The sequence below is a fragment of the Mixophyes fleayi genome, chromosome 10 (genome assembly GCF_038048845.1).
Source record: "Mixophyes fleayi isolate aMixFle1 chromosome 10, aMixFle1.hap1, whole genome shotgun sequence".
NCBI lineage: Eukaryota > Metazoa > Chordata > Amphibia > Anura > Limnodynastidae > Mixophyes > Mixophyes fleayi.
In genome coordinates this window covers 92,983,592-93,001,956 of record NC_134411.1, presented here as the reverse complement: position 1 = coordinate 93,001,956, position 18,365 = coordinate 92,983,592, and the positions used below count along the sequence as shown (strand labels likewise).

The following is an 18,365-nucleotide window of genomic DNA, read 5'->3' as shown; positions in this document are numbered from 1 at the left end:
TCAAATTATTCTTAAAAAAAAAACCCCACAGAAATCATTGTTTAAACTGCAGTTTTTCTTTTCTTTTAAAACATCAGCAGCTCTTGTTTGCAACACTATCATTTGCTTGCTAAAAGTTTTAATCCATTGTCCACCTACAATGGGCAAGGTAGAGACTGCTTTGGCTGGAAAGGGATAAAAGATGGGCGATGCCTTCTCTGCTTTATGCTACCCACTTACACAGCCATCTGACTGTCTGGCACAATTGACAAAGAAACGATCAGTTACCAGTTTTACCACACACAGAGCTTTAATGTGCAAATTTGACTGCTCCCACTTTCTGTTACTGAGCCGAACGTTGACCGAACATGCACCGAGGTGGAGGTCATTGGTTCACCAGGCTTCCCCTACACCCAATCAAACAATGTTTGGCAAATCCCGGGACCCAGCAGTTAGGATAGTTTTTCGCAGGTTTCAGTGAGCCTGTAACATGTGCCCAAGCTTTACACATTTGCTGACGTGTCCCCATCCTCCCCCAGCTGTGTATACGTTCGGATGGTATCTGCTTTTCCTTCTAGGTCCTCCATCTAGATGTGTGTAATACATCTTCTCATTTTGCTTTATTAAAAGTAGCTGCATTAAAAAGCTATAGAACTCAACCTATATGTATGTATGCTATGTCTATAATCTGTGTGTATCTATATATGTAATCCATGTATGTTCAGTCTCGTGGCCTTGCTTCGTTGCCTCGCTTCGCCGCCTCTCCCTCCTCTTGCTTCGCCGCCTCTCCCTCCTCTTGCTTCGCCGCCTCCCCCTCCTCTTGCCTTGCCGCCTCCCCCTCCTCTTGCCTTGCCGCCTCCCCCTCCTCTTGCCTTGCCGCCTCCCCCTCCTCTTGCCTTGCCGCCTCCCCCTCCTCTTGCCTTGCCGCCTCCCCCTCCTCTTGCCTTGCCGCCTCCCCCTCCTCTTGCCTTGCCGCCTCCCCCTCCTCTTGCCTTGCCGCCTCCCCCTCCTCTTGCCTTGCCGCCTCCCCCTCCTCTTGCCTTGCCGCCTCCCCCTCCTCTTGCCTTGCCGCCTCCCCCTCCTCTCGCCTCGCCTCCTCTCCGCCTCTCCCTCCTCTCGCCTCGCCGCCTCTCCCTCCTCTCGCCTCGCCGCCTCTCCCTCCTCTCGCCTCGCCGCCTCTCCCTCCTCTTGCCTCGCCGCCTCTCCCTCCTCTTGCCTCGCCGCCTCTCCCTCCTCTTGCCTCGCCGCCTCTCCGCCTCTCCCTCCTCTTGCCTCGCCGCCTCTCCCTCCTCTTGCCTCGCCGCCTCTCCCTCCTCTTGCCTCGCCTCCTCTCCGCCTCTCCCTCCTCTTGCCTCGCCGCCTCTCCCTCCTCTTGCCTCGCCGCCTCTCCCTCCTCTTGCCTCGCCGCCTCTCCCTCCTCTTGCCTCGCCGCCTCTCCCTCCTCTTGCCTCGCCGCCTCTCCCTCCACTTGTCTCGCCGGCTCCCCCTCCTCTTGCCTCCCCCTCCTCTTGCCTCGCCGCCTCTCCCTCCTCTTGCCTCTTCTTCTCCTCCTTCCCAAAATGAATAAATTTTTTTATTGGTTATTTGAACAGTATGGTAATCTTACACATAAAACACATTTACTACCGGTGTAATCCGCATGCTGCAGTACACGCATTCTGGCTCAGAGGCTTTAAAGAAATTTGTCAAAACCAGCCCAGTCCAAACAAAACCGTATTGTGCTGGAACATCTTTAGACTATCACGTAGCATCGCTGACCAGAGGGTGAAAAGTACAGTTTGCTTTCAGCTATAGGAGGTGGCCTTAAACGTGTTAACGTTTTTCTTAGAGCTCCTGTCTTGTAGGCTTTTAATGTTCTGAACACAATGCTCTGCGCTCGAGCTGCGCTGCAGTTATTACCTTTCTACACACCGCTCTTAGCTCCGCTACAGAAATTTGCTGTGACTAATGGCGATTCTTCCCTGGCTCATTTTGCTTTTGTTATTCCACAAACAAAGTGCTTTTATTTGTTTCTGTCAGACCTATTTCCCAGTACATTTGTGCTTTGCTGTTAACTAAGTGAGCTATTTTTTTTTGCGGTAGGCTTGTATTTGTACAATACTAATGCACAATAGTACATCAGGGTAACATTAGGTAGTACAAAGGCATCACAATTTACAGCTGAAAAATTGAGCAGTGAACAGTCGTTTCCCCTTTGTTTCCTTTATCTGGTTTCCATATGTGTTCAACACCAGAATAACAACCTCTACTTTTCATTACTGTCTGTCTTCCCCATTTTTGTCACTGTGATTATCACACACAAGCACCACACACATAAAACACACACACTTTCTTGAGGCTCACCGTCACTTGTCCTGCCTGCTACTCTACAGCACGCCAGTGTGCAGACGTATTGATTTCCATCATGAAACACGTGGGTGGGGGCAATAAGTCGGCCTTGGGTGCAGGCTCTCAAGGTATCATCCTATTATGATCACTTTTCCTGTCTAGTTTTGAACAGTTGTTTGTTGGAGTCGGCTTGTTAATTGCACGAGGCTGTAAGAATTTATTACCTATTAGTACCTATCTGCTGCAAAAGATGAAGGCACCCATTTTGTGGGATTGATAAAAAATATTCACAAGAAAGCCGCTCATCAATTGACGACAACATGTTTTCTGAGTTTTCAACAGGTGATTTCAGACCCAAGTCTTATTGTATCAAGCGCTATTCCAGCAAGTAGTGCCCACCGTAATGATATGAATTATGTAACATAATTTAGGTGTTGCACTTTAAGATTGAGGGGAACAGGGATCAATAAAATGCAAATAAAATATAAGAAAATATGACAATCAATATAAAATTGTCTATTATGTACCTCTCTATCTTTAAGCTTACCCATGGAATGTCTGTGGTCTTTGTGGATTGGAAACATGCCTGTCGTACAAGTCTTTTATTCTTCCCAACAGAGAGACTAAAATAAAGGGCAAGGTTAGGGATTGTGAGGAGCTTTATTGTAGACAGGAAATATTTGTTTCACAAACTTTGTAACCTTTCATGTAAGAGGATTTCACGCCGCAATCATACACAGCGCAAGACCTCTCGGATAAAGTTATCGGATTAATTTTTTATTTTTTTTTATTTTTCATTTTCTTTTTTTTAGTCCCATATGAACGTAATTGTTGATAAGAGTCTTTCATCAAACCACAGACCATCTCCAATGCTTATCTGCTGAGCACAGGACACAAGTGTACCTGAATCAAGATGCCTTATAAATAGCCTTTATATCTTCACAATAAAATGTTTTTTTTCTTTTGAATTCATTTTTTTTTTTTTTTTTTCAATAATGATTTGATGCTTTCAATTTTTTCTCTCTATTTTTTTTTTTAATATGACCTTACACACTTTCTGGGAGCTCATCCTGGTTTTTCCTACTTTTGTGTGAAACCATGAATGCCGGGATCCCTTTCAAGGCCTCATATTCTGCTCTCCGTGATCTCGAGTAATTTCTTTCTATTGAGCATTTCCTTCTATAGCTCACGATTGATTAGCGATACCATTGTATAGTCCTTAGTGCTCTTTCCTTACGTGTCACTTAAAGTGGAACACTGATGTAATTAAAGATTATATTGCTACACTAAATCCATTACTTCTTCAGATTTCTTTGTGTAATTTGACGGCAGATAAGAACCACTTGGCTCATCTAGTCTCTCCATTTTTTAACCTATGGTAACCTCAAACCCTATTTGATCCTTAGTTCTTTGTAAGGATATCCTTATGCCTATCCCAGGCATGTTTAAATTGCTCTACTGTATTAGCCTCTAGCACCTCTGATGGGTGGTTATTCCACTTATCCACCACCCTTTCTGTGAAGTAATTTTTCCTCAGGTTTCCTCTGAACCTCCTTCCCTCCAGTGTCAGTACATGTCCTCGTGTTCTAATACTTCTCTTCCCCCCAGTGTCAGTACATGTCCTCGTGTCCTAATACTTCTCTTCCCCCCCCAGTGTCAGTACATGTCCTCGTGTTCTAATACTTCTCTTCCCTCCAGTGTCAGTACATGTCCTCGTGTTCTAATACTTCTCTTCCCCCCCAGTGTCACTGCATGTCCTCCTGTTCTAATACTTCTCTTCCCCCCAGTGTCAGTACATGTCCTCGTGTTCTAATACTTCTCTTCCCCCCAGTGTCAGTACATGTCCTCATGTTCTAATACTTCTCTTCCCTCCAGTGTCAGTACATGTCCTCGTGTTCTAATACTTCTCTTCCCCCCAGTGTCAGTACATGTCCTCGTGTTCTAATACTTCTCTTCCCCCCAGTGTCAGTACATGTCCTCGTGTTCTAATACTTCTCTTCCCTCCAGTGTCAGTTCATGTCCTCGTGTTCTAATACTTCTCTTCCCCCCCAGTGTCAGTACATGTCCTCGTGTTCTAATACTTCTCTTCCCTCCAGTGTCAGTTCATGTCCTCGTGTTCTAATACTTCTCTTCCCCCCCAGTGTCAGTGCATGTCCTCCTGTTCTAATACTTCTCTTCCCCCCAGTGTCAGTACATGTCCTCGTGTTCTAATACTTCTCTTCCCTCCAGTGTCAGTACATTTCCTCCTGTTCTAATACTTCTCTTCCCCCCAGTGTCAGTACATGTCCTCGTGTTCTAATACTTCTCTTCCCTCCAGTGTCAGTGCATGTCCTCCTGTTCTAATACTTCTCTTCCCCCCAGTGTCAGTACATGTCCTCATGTTCTAATACTTCTCTTCCCTCCAGTGTCAGTACATGTCCTCGTGTTCTAATACTTCTCTTCCCCCCAGTGTCAGTGCATGTCCTCGTGTTCTAATACTTCTCTTTCCCCCAGTGTCAGTGCATGTCCTCGTGTTCTAATACTTCTCTTCCCCCCCAGTGTCAGTACATGTCCTCGTGTTCTAATACTTCTCTTCCCTCTAGTGTCAGTACATGTCCTCGTGTTCTAATACTTCTCTTCCCCCCAGTGTCAGTGCATGTCCTCGTGTTCTAATACTTCTCTTCCCTCCAGTGTCAGTGCATGTCCTCGTGTTCTAATACTTCTCTTCCCCCTAATGTAAGTACATGTCCTCGTGTTCTAATACTTCTCTTCCCTCCAGTGTCCGTGCATGTCCTCCTGTTCTAATACTTCTCTTCCCCCAGTGTCAGTACATGTCCTCGTGTTCTAATACTTCTCTTCCCCCCCAGTGTCCGTGCATGTCCTCATGTTCTAATACTTCTCTTCCCTCCAGTGTCAGTACATGTCCTCATGTTCTAATACTTCTCTTCCCTCCAGTGTCAGTACATGTCCTCGTGTTCTAATACTTCTCTTCCCCCCAGTGTCAGTACATGTCTTCGTGTTCTAATACTTCTCTTCCCTCCAGTGTCAGTTCATGTCCTCGTGTTCTAATACTTCTCTTCCCCCCCAGTGTCAGTGCATGTCCTCGTGTTCTAATACTTCTCTTCCCCCCAGTGTCAGTGCATGTCCTCGTGTTCTAATACTTCTCTTCCCCCCAGTGTCAGTGCATGTCCTCGTGTTCTAATACTTCTCTTCCCCCCAGTGTCAGTGCATGTCCTCGTGTTCTAATACTTCTCTTCCCCCCAGTGTCAGTGCATGTCCTCGTGTTCTAATACTTCTCTTCCCTCTAGTGTCAGTACATGTCCTCGTGTTCTAATACTTCTCTTCCCCCCAGTGTCAGTGCATGTCCTCGTGTTCTAATACTTCTCTTCCCTCCAGTGTCAGTGCATGTCCTCGTGTTCTAATACTTCTCTTCCCTCCAGTGTCAGTGCATATCCTCGTGTTCTAATACTTCTCTTCCCTCCAGTGTCAGTGCATGTCCTCGTGTTCTAATACTTCTCTTCCCTCCAGTGTCAGTGCATGTCCTCGTGTTCTAATACTTCTCTTCCCCCTAATGTAAGTACATGTCCTCGTGTTCTAATACTTCTCTTCCCTCCAGTGTCAGTACATGTCCTCGTGTTCTAATATTTCTCTTCCCCCCAGTGTCAGTGCATATCCTCGTGTTCTAATACTTCTCTTCCCCCCAGTGTCAGTGCATGTCCTCGTGTTCTAATACTTCTCTTCCCCCCCCCAGTGTCAGTACATGTCCTCGTGTTCTAATACTTCTCTTCCCCCTAATGTAAGTACATGTCCTCGTGTTCTAATACTTCTCTTCCCTCCAGTGTCAGTACATGTCCTCGTGTTCTAATACTTCTCTTACTTTGTAGAATGTTTCCCTCTTGTACCTATACTATCCAGATATCATTCAGTCTTTGCTATAAACTCTGGTTTGATCTTCTAAAGACCCTAATGTGGCTTTATATGGTCTGCTATGTATTTATTTTTTGCTATAAATACATACAGATTACATTTGACTCACCAGTGTGTGTACCAATTAGATCATTTATTCCATTTTCCTATTGATGTGAATGGGGATTATCTATAACCATCTCTGACTTCCGCACCGCTGTACTCTGAGGAAATTGCATTGAAGTACTCCATTAGAAGCACTACTCTTTTGATTTAATGGTATAGGAAACTGGGTGCTCCGGTTGCCTCCCACACTCCAAAAACATACTAGTAGGTTAATTGGCTAATATCAAATTGACCCAAGTCTCTCTCTCCCTCTCTCCAATGGGGCAGGGACTGATGTGAGTGAGTTCTCTGTACAGCGCTGCTGCATTAGTGGCGCTATATAAACAGATGATGATAGATATTGCAGTTAGAATGGGTACTTTGCGTTCTCTTGCTTTGCAAAATACATTTTGTGGCGCCCCCTTGAGGAACACTTTGAGATTGATCAAGATTTTCGTTTCCACGGCCTGTCTTCTACCTTGAGTAACTTAGATGTTTGGCAAGAGAGCGCAAATGAATAAAACATGTACTGATCTTAGAGGATTGAATCCACCTCTTTGTGATAAAATAGAACGGACTAAAGTCATGATTATATGTAAAAATTAGTAAGACACAGTAATGTTTATCGACACAATGATAATACCTCTTGTGCCGATAAACATTACTATTGTGTTTTACTCATTTTTACATTTAATCATGACTATTGCTATCTTGCTATCCCTTTTTATGTTTTACTATTTAAGAGGTGCTGCATTACATTAACTTAGTGAGAGCGCCTGTATCCTTTGTTTTTCCTTAACTTAGGTGTCTGCCAAAATGAAAAAGACACTCTGATAATTTGGGGAAATATTTTATACAGAATAAAAAACTACCTCTGGTGTTCTTGAGACCAGAATGTCTGATCAGATTGTGTCACAGAACATTGATGGTTTTCAAGTGACGTTAACACACCGTGCAATGTAAACCTCCTATAGCAACGTTTAATTGGTGATTATATTACTAATAAAGTTATTTAGTTTCAGTGTTAGCTTTTATACATTGATAAGGGGGGATTAACCAATATAACGTTGTTTGTACAGACTGTTGAGTTATGTTTGTTAATATGGTCTGCGTTGCTCAGTGAGGACCATTTTTGACGCCTCTGCCAGCAGGAGTGCAAGTTGCTAGAATGTGATTATATATATATATATATATATATATATATATTACTTTCTTTCTGAACTGTCCAACGTGCTGAATCATTCTGTTCTGTTCACAGAAATGCTTCTTACCGAGTGCAGTATTTATATTCATTCCAGACAGAATTAGATCTTGTTTAAACGCGCTGCAAAATAGTTCTTTGTCCGTTGTCAGTTTAACCTTATGTTTTAAAGAGATTTCCTTTTGAAGTCGCTTTTTTGTGGGTTCATTTTTTGTTTTGTTTGTGTTTTTTTAGCAAACATTTTAAAATTCTTTTTGGGTGTTTTCCATTTATGGCTTGCTGCTGTGTTCGTCTGTCTGTCCTCACTAGAACAGGTCATGTCAGCTTGCAATATGTAATTATGTGAGCGAATCGTTCTCACCTTGTCTCCTGCACACTGGCCATGCCTTAAGAGTCGGTCACCTAAGGTCACTAGCTGCTGCTCTTGTGATTTTGAATTCAGTGATGACCTATGCACAGGTCTGTTCAAGAAGAGTGTGCCCAAGGCACAAAGCTGAGTGGAGGTCGGGGGTTGCAGGATAATGAATATTCTATGTTTATTACGGTACAGTTAAGGAATGGAGTGTGTCCATTTATCGACTTGCCCCATGTGCTAACGTTTTTAGTTACGGCTCTGTTTATGCAAGAGGAATCGTTGGAAGAGGCGTCTGTCTCCTAGGCTGCTACCATTACAGCTAGACAGATGTAATCAGGGCAGATAGGGGTGGATTGGTTAGACGATTGCTTCTTAAGGATTTGCAAGTTTATTACTAAGATATCGGTTTCTTTAATCCGTCAATGCAAAACTTCAACATATATAATGGCACCTCTTTGCCTTGGTTTTTAGCGTTTCTCAGGCTTCAAAATTTATGTTTAGGGGGCTAAAAATAAGTTAGATATGGGCAGCATGGTGGCTCAGTGGTTAGCACTTCTGCCTCACAGCACTGGGTTCATGAGTTCAATTCCCGTCCATGGCCTTAACTGTGAGGAGTTTGTGTGTTCCCCCCCGTGCTTGCGTGGGTTTCCTCCGGGTGCTCCAGTTTCCTCCCACACTCCAAAAACATACTGGTAGGTTAATTGACTGCTATCAAAATTGACCCTAGTCTCTCTCTCTGTCTGTGTGTATATTAGGGAATTTAGACTATAAGCTCCAATGGGGCAGGGACTGATGTGAATGAGTTCTCTGTACAGCGCTGCTGAATTAGTGGCGCTATATAAATAAGTGGTGGTGATATAGGTAAGATGTGAACTATATTTAAATTGTAAATGAAAAAAAATTTGTGATTTTACTTTAGTTTTGAAAATATACCAGTACGTAATAACGATTCATGTTTGTATTTGTTAGAATATGTTAACGCTGAAGCATCACACTAGTGACCAAATGTGTCAACAGGTGTCACAAAAATGGTCTACGTCGCTGCTCGTTTTTAACATTTTGGTTGAGGTTTCAAACATAAAGATTTTTTTAACTTTATTTTTTATTTAATTTTTTTTAACTATTTCGGTATCGAGCATAGCCCCCATCCGTTTTGTCAGTGAAAGGGTTATTGCTGTTTCTTCGGTGTTCCTCACTGGTAAAAAGTAATCTAGCGCTGACATTTGCAGTTGTCGGTGCCTCTAGAACATCAAAGAGCTGTTTCCGCTGTCATTTCTCCGTCGGCTATATAAGTTATTTAGTGTCTGTGATGTGCTTTTCTCTCTCGCCTGGTAACTCCCTCGGCTCTGCAGAAAGGCTTTTCGTGCCAGTGTTGCTTTACTGAATGGCTTTTTAGCAGGGATTTCACACAAAAAAAATCACACCATTACCATGTCTCGAAAAATAGTGCCATTAAACACCGGTGAACAATGCCTATCTGTAGCGAACAGCTGTTGCAGAGCCCATCGCACCTGCTAATGTAAGACCCTTTCGGCGTTGAAGAGCTTCCAGGTGAGATAAATAGTCGTTTGGGACTTATGGTTTATGGCACAGACTGTTGAAGGAAGCACCAAGGAGACGCACAGATATTTTTTGTTTTTATCCAGCTTGGTCAGAATAAGCAATGTCACCGTGGATGTTGACAATATCCTGGTGGGCTTACGTCATCGTCATCTCAAGGTCAATGAATCGGACAGTGTCTGCCATTCTTTATTGTTTGTACATACGTATTCATTCAAGTGCTGGCTCTAAATAATGGGTCATAAAATTGCGTTTCCCAGGCATGTTCAGGCAACCACCAATTGTTGTTGTTTTTTTTAAGCTTCCTTCATATTCTAACCTTTCGGCATTATTTAGGCATATTCAGTCATACTGCTTCTATTTCAATGCCACATTGACCCTGATAAAGCTGTTAATTTTGTCAGGTGCCCCTTCAGCAACAGCAATGGCATTGACTGTCTCCGCCAAGAGGGCCAATGTTATAAATAGCAGCAGTAATTAATTTTAAAAAAATATGTCTTAAAACGATTTTTGTTTACAAGTATATATAGTAATATTCACAAGTGACATTACTATATGGAAAATGTTAAATAAATCCTTCTATTTGGTTAGTTGTGATGTCACATGACTCAACGTGATCTGTTCGCTGATGAATATTATACAACTGTCAGTAAGTAAAACACACCCGAATATATGGAGCACTTCTTACAATCAACTTTTTATTTTCAAATTGAAATGTATATTCTAATGAATAACTTACACCCTATAAAGAGATACAGAGGAAGTCCACTCAATAATAAGGATATTGGAATGCAATTCAGAGTTCAGTGTCCTGAATAAAACCATTAAGTGATTACTAGTATCCTTATATTTTATATTAGGGGGTATCTTTTTCTTCTACTCCATGCAAAGAGAGAAGCTTCCCCTTGTGGCATCTAGTTCATATCTCAGGCTGGGTACACACTGCAGAAAATTTCTCCCCATGCGATATCGTTAACGATTTTACCAATGACTGAAAGTTCCGATCAGCAGCCGGTTCATGTGTACACACTATACACGATTTACCGTCAGATCTGTGCTCTTCATCTGTCATAACCAGCGGCTGGAAAGATGGTGACTCTGCACACTCCATAGAGATCTATGGAAACTACCGGTGGGGAGTGCGTACACACTGCAGAATTTGCCCGACGTTATGATTTTTAGTCTGGTTATAAAATCAAATCGAACAATGCGTTGTGCCTTGGTACAGATCCACAGGAGGAGCCTGAGACCATTATGAAGGTCCTGGTCCCATAATCATACTCATCATGAACCAAGCACCAAGAGGACACATTTAGGGCTAGATTTACTAAGCTGCGGGTTTGAAAAAGTGGAGGTGTTGCCTATAGCAACCAATCAGATTCTAGCTTTCATTTATTTAGTACCTTCTACAAAATGACAGCTAGAATCTGATTGGTTGCTATAGGCAACATCCCCACTTTTTCAAACCCGCAGCTTAGTAAATCTAGCCCTTAGACTGACTTGGAGAAGAACAACCGAAAAACCATAAGAAGAACACCATTAGATGGAAGACCAGAGGACCAGAGACGACCTAATAGTCGTTTATCGTGTGGTTAGAACAATAGTCTGGTGAAAATCCTGTAGTGAGTATCCAGCCTTACTGTTCACCATTCATTATACTTTCCAATGAGCACCATTCCCATTTGTGACACAATAGGCCTTGCTCTCAGTTGATACAAAACGTGACACATTCAGGGATGGGAGAGGTGCAATCTATGGACAGGCCTGCACGGGAGCTTATTTTTATGGTACTTGGTTTTTTGACATGCAGTGATATATTTACGTTATCCCAGGAAGCCATTAAATTCAAAAATTGCTTTGTTTTGAAAGAATATTGCAAAGTTGAATCAACTTTGGCAGTCTAAGTGACCCAGAAGGTTTTATCCTCTTGGGCGACGTGCAGCCTTTCTCCCATGTTTATATGTACATGCTGCTGAACTAGGGATCATTGATCCATGTAAGAAAAAGTGCCATTGTGCACGCAGCTGCATTGTCTCTTGGAGAACGGACGTTGACGTGAAAGCAGAGTGCACAGTCTTCATCCATCTGTATGAGGAGACGCCTTTTCTCTTTGGGATCAATTATCCCTCGTACAACTACGTCACCTACTCATCTCTCTGTCTCCCGGACGCAACGCATAATGCAGACAAGCATAACGGCCCATGTTCATTTGCCCCAAGGGGTATCAACAAGTTCTGTTAATGAGGGATTATTGTGTATATAAACCCCTCTGGATTACATGTACAACAGCCAAAATGAAGTAATAAATTAAATTTAGCTCACTTTAAAGAGTTAATGGTTATTCCAATACCTCTCCAAAGAAAAATCCCCCCCCCCCCCCCCCCCCAAAAAAAAAGTCTCTCCTATTTCTTCCTAGAAAACCGTTTATTGGTAATAAAAACAAATTGTTGGCGTTAATGAAGCAAATTACTGTTGTCACTCTTCCCATACAACTTGTGTGAGTTATGATGTAACAAAGTTCCGTATCTACAAATAGATTGTTTTGCTGTCATGTAGCACTTGATACTTTATATATTTGATATTATTTAAACTGATATTTACTTTCCCCCTTTTTTATTGTTTGTTAATATCTCTAGCATAAACATACACTTGCAAGTTGTTTTGTTTTACATTTAGAGCTTATTTATTTTATTTATTTTTTCAGAGTTCTTAAACACCATTTAGTGTTTTGTTAATTTTTTCCTAAGTAAAGGCAGAGATTCCCCTTTAAGATATACTTTGCTGTGCTCTTTGCTATCAGCTTTTGTAACCTTTTTGTTCCATTTTTTCACCCACACGCCGATACATAACTGTTAATGTATACTGCTATTTTTATTCCTTATCCCTTGGTTTATATATTGTAACTTCTGCAGTGAATCATATTCCTTCCCGTGTGTGCAGGTTTTTATTAGTGTGTAATTAAATAGAAAGCCTGAGTACCTCCTCGCTACGATTAATCTCTGATATGCTGCACTTATCAGCAAGATGATGTCTATACGCTGACAGTCATCAATGAAGGGCGAACTGGTAGCTGAGAGCAGGTGGATGGGAGAAATAGAGAGCGGATATACTCAGTATGGCAATTTAATTTCAGTCTATATATAAAATAACCTTGTACTAATAAAGTGCAATTTGAAGTCGCATATCTGTGTGTTCTTAGTTATTGGTTTCTGTGAATGTTTGAATGGTCCTTATGTCTTCCTGCTCCTAAGAGGTCTGTTTATCAATAGCTAAAATAAAAATGGGAGTTTTCACCAGGTTTACAGCTTTTTAATATCTATCACAAGCCATGTACCAATGAAGCTTCTCCATGCAATGGAAAGATTATTTACCATGGCGATAGAATGGCGTTATCTTTAAATAAAGTTATTTTATGGTTTTTTTTTTCTCTACTAGTTTTTTTTTTGTTTCTTTTTTAATGCAAACTTTATTTTTAATACGAATTAGGAATTGGAAGCTGAATTCCATTTCTATTGTGCATGGTTGAATCGGCTCATGCACCGACCTGGCGAGCAGTGAGACTCCTCCTACGGCTTCCAGTCAGTGTGTCCAGGGGACTGTGCTTCGATTAGTTGCCCCGGTGACTGTTTATCACCATAGGCAACAATAGGAAGTCTTCATTATTGTAGCGTCTTGATAAATACTCCCCTAAATACTGTTATTTATAAAATGTGCGTATGTCTATTATCCTGTTAACCGAGGAGAGGGGTGGAGTAACTTGGCATGATCCTCCTGCTGTCACTGTGAGGAGCGCTGCTAAAAAAAAATTGTTGCTAGCATTCTGCTCCTCATCAGTGTGAAGAAAGACGGGGTGATTTTTAAATGCATGCTGGTGTGTTCTAGGCCCCAGCATTATGGACCCTGTGCATGGAAGATCTTGCGTCTTTTTCTGAACATGCTCTGACTCCAAATTGCTTACAGAATATTTTAAACTATATTGTTTAAGAGGGTACTAGGAAAGGATTTCCTCTTTAAATACATTTCTAGTACATCCCCTCCTTATGTTAATTTGGATCTCCCACGATTTGCTGCAACATGGTTCTTCCAATCACCTATAGCCAGGATCTCTTCTTTTAGCCTTGCTTAGCGCTCTCCGTAGCAACAGAGATCTGACCCAGAGATCCTCTAATCATCAGCCGGCTTTCATATTGATATGTCTTGTTGGATCTCTCCTGCTCCGGAGACAGAAGAGATGAAGGTGATTGACAGAAGTGGTCCTGGACCCTGCTTAATACAAAGTAATTAAAATAAGAGTCTTATTTAAGGTCATTCTTTAACTGTTTCACATCTAGAATTTCCCATACAGTTAACCCTGCTAAGCTGCAGCAAACACTGTACTGCCACAAGGACATAATTGGGGAAAATAGAGAGAGTGTTTGTCATTCTTCTTTCAGCGCTTGGCTTGTTTATCCAAACTGACATGATATCACCCCAGCACTTCTCTATATCCATGGTAAATTTTCCAATCAGTTTCTATTGTTGGCCGTTTCCACCTCATTTGAGGAAGCGCACAAGTGCCCTTTTAAGTGGAATTATGTATGAGATCGACCAATCACAGATGTTCCTCTCCGCTCCGGCATCAAGTAAATAATTACATCTCATACGTTTTAATGCAAACATTTATGTATCCAGTAATGTAGTACGAGGCTCTTGTCGTTGCATTTAATGGCAGCACCTGCTCTTGGCTCTGGCTCGTAAATGATTTGGCAGAGATTCCTGTCCGTGTTTGGTATCAGGGCTATAGACGCAGCTGAACCAAGGCAGGGGCTACAAAAGCACGTTCCTTATGAATCTTACATGGAATCTTTACACACTAACAGAATGTTGGACTGCATTCCTCAACTAAACGTTGCTCAGTCCCAGAGGCCCAGCGTTGTGCTTCACGTTTATGCAATTATAGCCTTTCCCGCGTTGTGTCAGAGCCAATTAACGTTCATCCTGTACGCGGATTGGAAGAACTGTAACTGCACTGTTTCATCATTAGAGATTTCTTTTTGCTGCAGGACTTTGGGTTGTATTCGGTCCCTGTGTGTTTGAATAAGTCCTGAGGTTTCTTTTTCTTTTGTTAGCCCTTTTGATTTGGAGTCTTGACCCTGTGCATACTGCATACATGTGACAAGTTTGCCATTTGTGTTGCCATATTATAGTATAAATTGGGCAGCACGGTGGCTTAGTGGTTAGCACTTCTGCCTCACATGAGTCATGGGGTCATGAGTTCAATTCCCGACCATGGCCTTATCTGTGTGGAGTTTGTATGTTCTCCCCATATTTGCGTGGGTTTCCTCCGGGTGCTCCGTCAGAATCGATCCTAGTCGCTCTCGCTCTCTCTCACGCTCTCTCGTTTTTTCTTGCTTTCGGCTCTCTCGCTCTTTCTCGTTCTCTCTCTCTCTCTCCCCCTCCACCTCTCTCCCCAATGGGGCAGGGACTGATGTGTGTGAGTTCTCTGTACAGCGCTGCGGAATAAGTAGCGCTATATAAATAAATGGTGATGATGATAAATGAGTAACAAATATGTACTAGGCTGCACAGTACCAAGTATAGACTGTTCTACACAGTTGCATGTGGCTATACAACTAGCATTTCTTTTGACAAGCTGTGGGAGCTGCTGGGTATTAACGCTACTTTTTCGCATATAGGGCAGTTTAGTTAATAATATAAAACATTCACTCTATTATCTATAAAAGCCAACTGCACCTTTTTGCTGGAGAGTTCCAGCGGTCCTGCGTACCTTCCTACGTTCTATAATAGATATATAGCACCCCGTGTTTGACTGCTCACTGGAAAATAGGTATGAAGGGGAAATATTTATGAATTCAAATAATTTATGGAATTCCTGAAGCAAAAGCTTTAAAACCAAGGTATTCAATGCTAAAATGAGCTTCTGTTATTTAAGACAGTGTGTCAAATGTGGTTTTATTACCATTCCATTAGGAAGGTTGAGTCTTCCCTGATGATTACTTATTAACTGCAGATATTGGTAACCATTCTGATTGTAAGCTTTTGTGAATAGAGCCTTCGCTCCGTTTGTCTCAAGTTTATTTAATTGAAAATGCTGCATTGAGCAGGGTAGAAATGTTTAGAATGGAAGTGGTATCCTCGACGACCGTTAGAAATAAAATAAAAAGTTAAATGCGATGTGGCAGTGGTGGTGGTTCCTGGCCGGGATCTGATTTATGATGTTTCTAATGAAAACATGTTTTCTCCTTACTTGCAGTTATTAGAGATTTAATGAACACAAGTTGGACACTAGAGGGAAGGCAGAGCATCTCTTTATTAATGTGTTAAGACCTTGAATTGTACAACATTAATGCACGGGCTAATTAAATATGCGGAATCAAAATAAATAAGTTTCTCGGCTTGAGTTTTGTTAAATTAGAGGCTCTGTAAATGTAGCCGTAGTCCAGAAATGGCTGCACTTTTATATCGCTGCAACGATTAGATTATAGTGCATGGAAATGTGACATTACAGGTGTCACAGGGAGGCCAACAGGGTGACCTAGGGCCCATTATACGGAGATGGAGCCTTCTGTAGTTTAATCCAACCAATTTTATTTATTTTAGATGTTTCTTATTTCTTGATTTCTGTGTCCTTATGGTTGAAATACAGCATTTACATGTTTTTACGGTTTATTTCAGGTTTAACTATTGACTGCCTGCTGTGATCAATGAGGGATTTCATGAGAGAGAGAGTTGGGGATTGTTATACGCACTACTGTCTTTTTAAACTCTCTAAAAAGGGCTCTTTCTCTCGCTTTCACTCTCTCGCTCTCCTATCTCGCTTGCTATTATTCTCGTTTTGAAGCCCATGTGAAAACATAGGGCGATTTTTTTTTTTTTTTTTTTGTTAACATGAACACTAGTGTATTGATTGACATCACACTTCATAAGGTTAGAATCAATACAAGCTTTTTTGTAATGTTAAACTTCAGAACAAAATCATCTCTTGTCTTCACTGAGAAACAAGTGACCTTTCAGACTTGACCGTCATCCGTGCTGTATGCTGGGGGCATCTTATCTGGGCAGATCCAGGAGTTGTGTTGCTGTATAAACTACTAAGAGTATTGATAGATTCCTGGTTCTGAATGATCGTGTGTCTGATATGTGTCTATACTTTACATGCATGTCTGTACAGCAGGGGGTCTTGATGTCTTAACTCAGCTAACCTCTGAAAGTTTATTGGAAGTTGTTCTGCTTTGTCATAAATATATTGTTGCCCTGATCTGATATGAAGTGTGCTGTGATCCTTCTGTCTGGTATTGTGTTATCGGCAATGAAACACATGGATTCTGGATTCCATAGAGCGTGGATAAGGCAACTTCTCCAATCCGCTGTCTTTTTATTTCAGTTCTCCAACATTCTATGTCTTGTTTCTTGGCTATTTTTGAGTCCTTATTTCTTACTTGAAGGACAGTAGTTGGTGGAAGTATTGAGAAGGTTTCTGTTGTAGTTGTACTTGAATAGCTGTTTCTAGACCTAAAACTACAACAATCTTCCATAAAGGTGAGGATTTGATGCATGCAGTGACCGGGTCAGCCCGGGTTCCTATCAGAATGACTCGCGGTGCTTGCTGGAATCACCAGATGGATTAAGAGTCGTTCCTCCCATGATGTCAGAGCTAAGACGTTATACATGGATTCAAAATGATGGGTATACACTGTGGTAGTGGAAGTGCCTCTGGTTTATTTTTGTGTATATTACTCTGTGTGTGCGATTAACTGGTAACTTGTGCAGTGGGGCCAAAATGTTTTTTTTGTGAGTGTAAAGTAACAAATAAGAGTTTGATCAGAGATGTGTTTTCTGTGCCTCAAGAAAGAACATTTGGCCAGTGTTTTATATCCGTCAGTGAAATGAGACTGCGGTCTATAGTCATTTGTTCATTGCATAGCGTGTGGGAGGCCTAGTCTTGTTGATGTTGGATTTTCTACTTTGTTTATAAGTAGTATATGACATGGGGACATAGATGTGCTCTGGATAGTGTTGGCAAGCTATGCGCTTTCTAAGAGATTGTTTTGTTGTTTGGAATAGAAGATGTTGTGTAATATGCATTTCTTTATAAACAAACCTGTATCTCCTGAGATGGCATTTTAGCGTTAAAAGGTTAGACACAAGGGACAGAGAGGAAGGTATTTTAGGGGAGTCTTTCTGTATGTTAGCGCTATGCCAATGATGTCATCTTCTGGTTAAGAGCGAGGCAAGCGGTGTGATAACAACTGGTAGGGGTAAATTATATCTGTGGAAGGTTTGTGAGTTCAGTGGCGTGCAAAGTCTATACCATGGCCACCACACCCACTACCCTCTCCCAACCAATCTTTAAAACACGGGTAGATCTAGTTATTAGAGCCGTATCTCTCACAGCTAGTAAGATGTCCATTAGACCAGACTGAAGTAACACCGTAAGAGAGTTTGACCAGCTGATGGGATAGATTCACCCCAATTCCCCCTAACTTCATGTGTACATTTTCAGTGTTGGCTGTATAAGCATATGTTTTATGGAAATATATACAAAACACTATACGCGCACCTCGACTCATGATTATAGCCTGCTTCTGATTTTCCCATTTACCTTCCAATTGTAATAAGCAATCCAATTAGATTATTGATATTGATGAATGTTAACACCATTTTTAATTATATATTAACAAACATATTCCTAGCAGATTTAGAAACTTCTCATACTCATGTCACACTCTGGATAGTTTGAGAGACTGAGTTTTTGAGGGGGTTAAAGCTGATGGGGGGATGTAATTTGGATGTTCTGTTGTAGGGTCAGAATCGATCCCAGGGTTCCAGTGCTGGAAACAGCGTTCCTATTTACTGTACCAATGTGATGCATGGGTAGACTAATATCTTGTCACATAATACATTTTAATTAAGCTAAACTTTGGCTTAGAAAATTACAGAGCATCAATTTTT

At 41.6% G+C, this 18,365-nt stretch overlaps 2 protein-coding genes across 3 annotated transcripts in view; one reads left to right on the top strand and one right to left on the bottom strand.

Moving 5' to 3' along the window:
- Positions 1–18,365, bottom strand: part of LOC142104477 (DNA topoisomerase I, mitochondrial-like) — a 164,176-nt gene that overhangs the window by 107,778 nt on the left and 38,033 nt on the right. The window lies entirely within an intron of this gene.
- MLYCD (malonyl-CoA decarboxylase) overlaps positions 1–18,365 on the top strand; it is a 36,084-nt gene that overhangs the window by 15,649 nt on the left and 2,070 nt on the right. The gene's annotated exons all lie outside the window — the stretch shown is intronic.